Source organism: Eulemur rufifrons, chromosome 27 (assembly GCF_041146395.1).
Source record: "Eulemur rufifrons isolate Redbay chromosome 27, OSU_ERuf_1, whole genome shotgun sequence".
NCBI lineage: Eukaryota > Metazoa > Chordata > Mammalia > Primates > Lemuridae > Eulemur > Eulemur rufifrons.
In genome coordinates this window covers 4,545,439-4,551,085 of record NC_091009.1, presented here as the reverse complement: position 1 = coordinate 4,551,085, position 5,647 = coordinate 4,545,439, and the positions used below count along the sequence as shown (strand labels likewise).

The 5,647-nt window shown below is 36.5% G+C and overlaps 1 pseudogene; it reads right to left on the bottom strand.

Moving 5' to 3' along the window:
- Nucleotides 1-788: 788 nt before the first annotated feature.
- On the bottom strand, nucleotides 789-2,089 carry LOC138375726 (SWI/SNF-related matrix-associated actin-dependent regulator of chromatin subfamily E member 1 pseudogene; annotated as a pseudogene).
- Between the last annotated feature and the right edge of the window lie 3,558 nt (nucleotides 2,090-5,647).

Below are 5,647 nucleotides of genomic sequence, written 5' to 3'. Positions count from 1 at the left end.
TTTGAACCCACAGTGGCTCATCAGTGGCTTACCCTGGAAATCATCAATGCCATTCTTAAAATATTCACAATACTTAAAATATGTTCTATTCACATATTATTCTGCAACACCACTCTCAACTGCATGCTGTATTGAAAAGTGCCTAATAAGAACATGGATAACCCTCTATGTGATAATTAAGGGGATGACTTCACAAGATATTGTTTGATATCACAAAACAAGCACACAATAAAAAAAAATCTTGTATCTTATCCTATATCTAAGACGCCTAGCATTGCACGGGAAAAGTAAACCACTCTGCACATCTATACTTCAATAACTTAAAGTTTTAATTTCTCATCAGGGCATCTAACTCTGCCTATTAGTCTCTCTTCTCAATTTTTCTTTCAAACTTTATCACTCCCTTCAAATCCCTGTCTCTGTTGAACTTCCTGGTGATTATCAAATGATCATTTACAATTCATAAATTCCCTCAAATTTTTATAACCATAGAGAAATGTATATTTCCATGTCTTTCCTTCCATGCTCAGAAAAAATAAAAGCAAAATAAACCCTTCATTGAGCAATACAAAGAATTGTGCTAAACTCAGTCATTATCAATGATTGCATTATTTAATATTTATAAGAATCCTCTGAGATAGATATTAAAATTAAGACATTTTTGAATAAAATTTTGAGAGATTTTCTTTTTTTTTTCTTTTTTTTCTTTTCTTTTTTTTTTTTTTGTTAAACCGAAAAGCATTTTTTCATTTTAAAAAGTATTTAGAACACATAAAACAAGGCAACATCTATTCCTTTTTCTCGTCTTCTGGTAAGGGATCTGTCGGTGGCTCCTCCACTGTGGCACTGTTGCTCTCTGAGCCGGTGTTGCTGTCACTGGTTCCTTCCTCTGCCATACTGTCGACCCCTCCTGCCCACTTTCCTTGTCCTCAGGAGTTGACGTGCCTTCTTCACCATTCTGTTGGCTTTCTGTTGTTTCTTCAAGGTGTGTCTCCTCTGTCTCCATTGGAATGTTCTCGTCGTCCTTTTTTTCCTCAGCTTTATTTGCCGCTTGCTCTTCCTCAGGAACAATGCTGCTCCGACTGCACTCCGCTTGCTCCGCTGCCTCCTTCTCCCTTTCCTCCTGCCTTTTGCCTGCCTGCTCCTCTGCCTGCGCAATCTCAGCTGCAATTTTCTCCATATCCACTTCTACCTTCAGACCGCACAGCCTTTTAAGTTCATTGTTAAATGAATCTGTGCTTTCCAGGAATTTCCTCTTGTTTTCCTGTTGTCGTTCCTCTGTTTGAAGAAGTTCAGCCTCTAGTTTGCGCTGATGAACCATTAAATATTGGACCTGTCGTTTGAGGACCTGCATTTTAGCTGTTGTGACAACTGACCGAACATCTGGCACCACACTCTCACTAAGGATTTCACTGATGAGGCGGTGGTTTCTCTGGAAACGGGCAGTGGCTGTATGCTTCATTGAGAAGCCATCATCATAATCATCTGGATCTTCAGCAGGCTGAATGCTCATGTACGGTTCTCCTTTCTCCATGCGAGACTGTCTGTCTACTTTCTTCCTCTAAAGCAGCCTCTGCACGACTTTTTGCATTTATGTAAGCAAGGTACGCGGGGGAATAATGATAGGCCTTCATAGATTCATTGTACTCTATCTTTTCTGCTTCGTATTCGTTTAAATATTCTTGTTTCTCTTCATCAGTGACATCTCGCCACATGCCACCAATAATCTTGCCAATCTCCCACAACTTTAGGTCAGGGTTAGAAGTCTTTACTTGGTCCCAGACCTTTCTGCTGTACCTCATGTAGGACATCAGCGGCTTATCTGGTGGCTTTGGGGGTTTTGGAATCGTAATACCAGAGGATGCCGTGACCCAGCTGTTGGTGCCCGGCTTCCCTCCCAGCCTGTAGTTGTTGTAGGCAAGATGACTGTGTGGATTGTATCCCACAAACCCTGGTATGCTAGGCATTTGTGTTGCAGGAGCTGGGGTATAAGATGGTCTTTTTGACATTTTGGAAGATTAAGTTCTCAGTTCCTTAAGAATCAATCTGAGACACCGCGGGCAGAAAAAGCGCCCGCAGCTCCAGCTTCGCTTCCCTTTGTCCGAGATTTTCTAATATTACCATTAGCATGTAGTTAGTATATAGCAAAACCAGGATTTGCATCATCCTGATTAGAGATCACCTTACTGTCACCTGCATTTAAAGAGAACGAATATTTTCTTTTTTCACCAGATTTAATTTTCAAACTATGCCGTAGACACTTCCTTCATTTATTTCCTTTGGGGAAATAAATGGAAGAGAATTTGAAGAAAAGGATATGGTCAATAATTTTGTTTTTTAATTTCCCCATTTCTTTTACTACCTCTACTAATGATCGTTGCTCTACCATAGTCTGCTTTCTAATTATTATATATTTAACCTGTTTTATGTGTCTCCACTATTTCATGCACTCCCTAACCTTCAAGCCTTCAAGGATGTCTTTCCTCCTGCCTCCTTCTGCACAGCATTCTATCATCCCTCATACCCGAAATTCACTTCTTCTTTATATATGGCCACAATTTATGTATTACTTCCTCTTACCAGCTTCCCATAACTCCCCAAATGCAGAATGGCATATTCTCCAGTGTTCCCTTACAGAAGTGCATATCTCTCCCATCATACAACATCTCTTGAATTTTAATTACTTATATAATTAACTTCATTTCCCTCTAGGCTTAAGGCTTTATTCGAGAGCACTCTACCATTCTTGTTCCTTACTTTATTTCATATATCTTAGTTTCTGCTGCAATTTATGTGCATGTTTGATACTCAGTAAACATGTGTTCAATGAATAAATCTCAATGTGTCATAACTAAAAGGAATCATCTTCTTTAGGTTTCTAAACTCTGTGGTTAACTCTCTTGTTTCTTCCTTCATCTGGTACTGAAAGGCTAGGAAAACCCAGAGTTTTATCCTGAGTCATCTATCCTCGTTCTATCCTCTTTCTTTGGAAAATTTATTCCACATGCAACACATGCAAACTCAGTTTCTACTTGCAATCTGCTATTTATTTCAAATGAATCTAATTCTTATTCTGAGGCCTCTATTTTCCATATTTTTCTCACATATTCATTTTCCATTTATACATGACTGTCCCATATGTATCAAGTTTAAAATTAAGCTTCTCTTCCCCCATAATGAATTTATCTCTGCCCATGGAAGACACACAAAATTACCTAGTTTCTTAAGCTAGAATCCTGAGAGGTATACAAAATAGATTTTTCTTGTTCATATATAACTTTTCTCCACAAAAATATAATTCATTTCCCCTTCTTTGCCATCACTGCTACTACTGCATTAGTTTAGTACTTTATCTTTTCTTTCATGTGTTAATTATTTCTAACTGAGATTTATCCATTCTTCACAATGTATCATGAGTGAATTATCAAAAATACAATTCTGATTCTGTAAAATTCTTATTTAAAATTCTTTACTGTTTTTGATTACCTTTGAAACAAAAATTCAAACTTTAGTATATGTTATAAAACATCTTTTATGTTTGAACAGAGATATAGCACTTCTCCAAATTCTTCTTCTGCTATACCTAAATACCTACTATAGATTCTAGTCTTCTGAATGAATTGATATTCTGAAAATGAAATATTTTTTATTTTGCCCCTGGCTAACCATACAGTCTTGTGATTCATTTCAAGTAGCACCTCCTCTGAGATTTCTTTTTTATGACCTCAAAAAAATTTTCCGAAGGCAAGTGTAGCATGATTTCCATAATTCTAACATATCACATGTTAAGTCATTATTAGGTTCCTTTTCCATCTACCACATTCGGCATTGGCTTTTTGACACAAAAATAACAACTCTTTATTCTTGGAGCTCTAGAGATGAACACAATGCTTGGCACAAACTTTTAGTTTTTTCTTTTCTTTCTTTCTTATTTTTTAACTTGTGAGTGGAAACTAAATCTCTAACATTGGAATAATAAAAATCAGTGAAAGACCATATGGGTCTATATGGGTCTATATTGGGGAAATAGTTTGCATATTCTCTTAATAAACAATTTTTAATAGATCTTACATGTTTAAATCTGTTTCATATTAATTTTTCAACTTTGTGAATGATAGCACATATTTAGTCTCATTTTACAAATAAGACAAGTTTTTCTCAAGAGTTTGAGTCCTCCAATAAATATCATGACATTGTCACATTTTTACCTCACCACATCTTGGAAAGGATGTCTTCCAAATCCTAATCCCATCCCAAAAGCAATTATTGTGGGCTCATTCTGTTTTGTTTTTTTTGTTTTGTTTTGTTGAACCCTCAAATTCTGTAGTAAAAATCTTTGGAAAAATTGCTATTTCAAGGACAGCAGAGAGAAACTGAATGACAATACTTATAAACACAATTGAAAATTAATAAATATTTCAATATAGCTACTAGAAGTTGTGATTGATAAAGCATGAAAATTCTGTGTGATGGGCATGTCATATTCAACTATATTATTTTCAATGTATTAGAAAGAACATTTAACAATATTACTTTTTTTTATTTCAGCATATTATGGGGGCACAAATGTTAAGGTTACATACACTGCCCTTCACCACCCCCCCCCCCGAGTCAGAGTTTCAAGCCTGTCCATCTCCCAGATGGTGCACATCACACTCATGATGTATGTATATACCCATCCTCTCTTCCCTCCTCCCATCTGCCCGACGCCCAATAAGTGTTATTCCTATATGTGCACTTAGGTGTAGATCAGTGAAACCAATTTGATGGTGAGTACATGTGGTGCTTATTTTGCCATTCTTGGGATACTTCACTTAGTAGAATGGGTTCCAGCTCTATCCAGGAAAATACAAGAGATGCTATATCACCATCATTTGTTATAGCTGAATAGTACTCCATGGTTTACATATACCACATTTTATTAATCCACTCATGTGTTCATGGGCACTTGGGTTGTTTCCACATCTTTGCAATTGTGAATTGTGCTGCTATAAACCTTTGACTTCAGGTGTCTTTTTATAGAATGTCTTTTGTTCTTTTGGGTAGATGCCCAGTAATAGGATTGCTGGATCAAATGGTAGATCTACTTGTATCTTTTTAAGATATCTCCATATTGCTTTCCACAGAGGTTGCACTAGTTTGCAGTTCCACCAGCAGTGTGTGAGTGTTCCTATCTCTCTGCATCCACTCCAATATTTATTGTTTTGGGACTTTTTCATAAAGGCCATTGTCCCTGGAGATAAGTGATATCTCATTGTGGTTTTGATTTTCATTTCTCTGATGCAAATCAAAGATGATGATTCTTCTCAAAGAGCTGATGATTCTTTTCATCAGCTCATGGAACATTCTCTAATATTGACCATATCCTAGGCCACAAAGCATGTCTCAAAAAATTTAAAAAAATAGAAATTATACCCTGCATCTTCTCAGATCACAGTGGAATAAAATTAGAAATCAACCCCAACAGAAACTCTCATCTCTACACAAAGTCATGGAAACTAAACAACCTTCTGCTAAATGATTATTTCATAAATGAGGAAATCAAGAAGGAAATCAAAAGATTCTTTGAACTAAATGACATAGGAGACACGAGTTATCAAAATCTGTGAGACACACCTAAAGCAGTCCTGAGAGGAAAATTTATTTC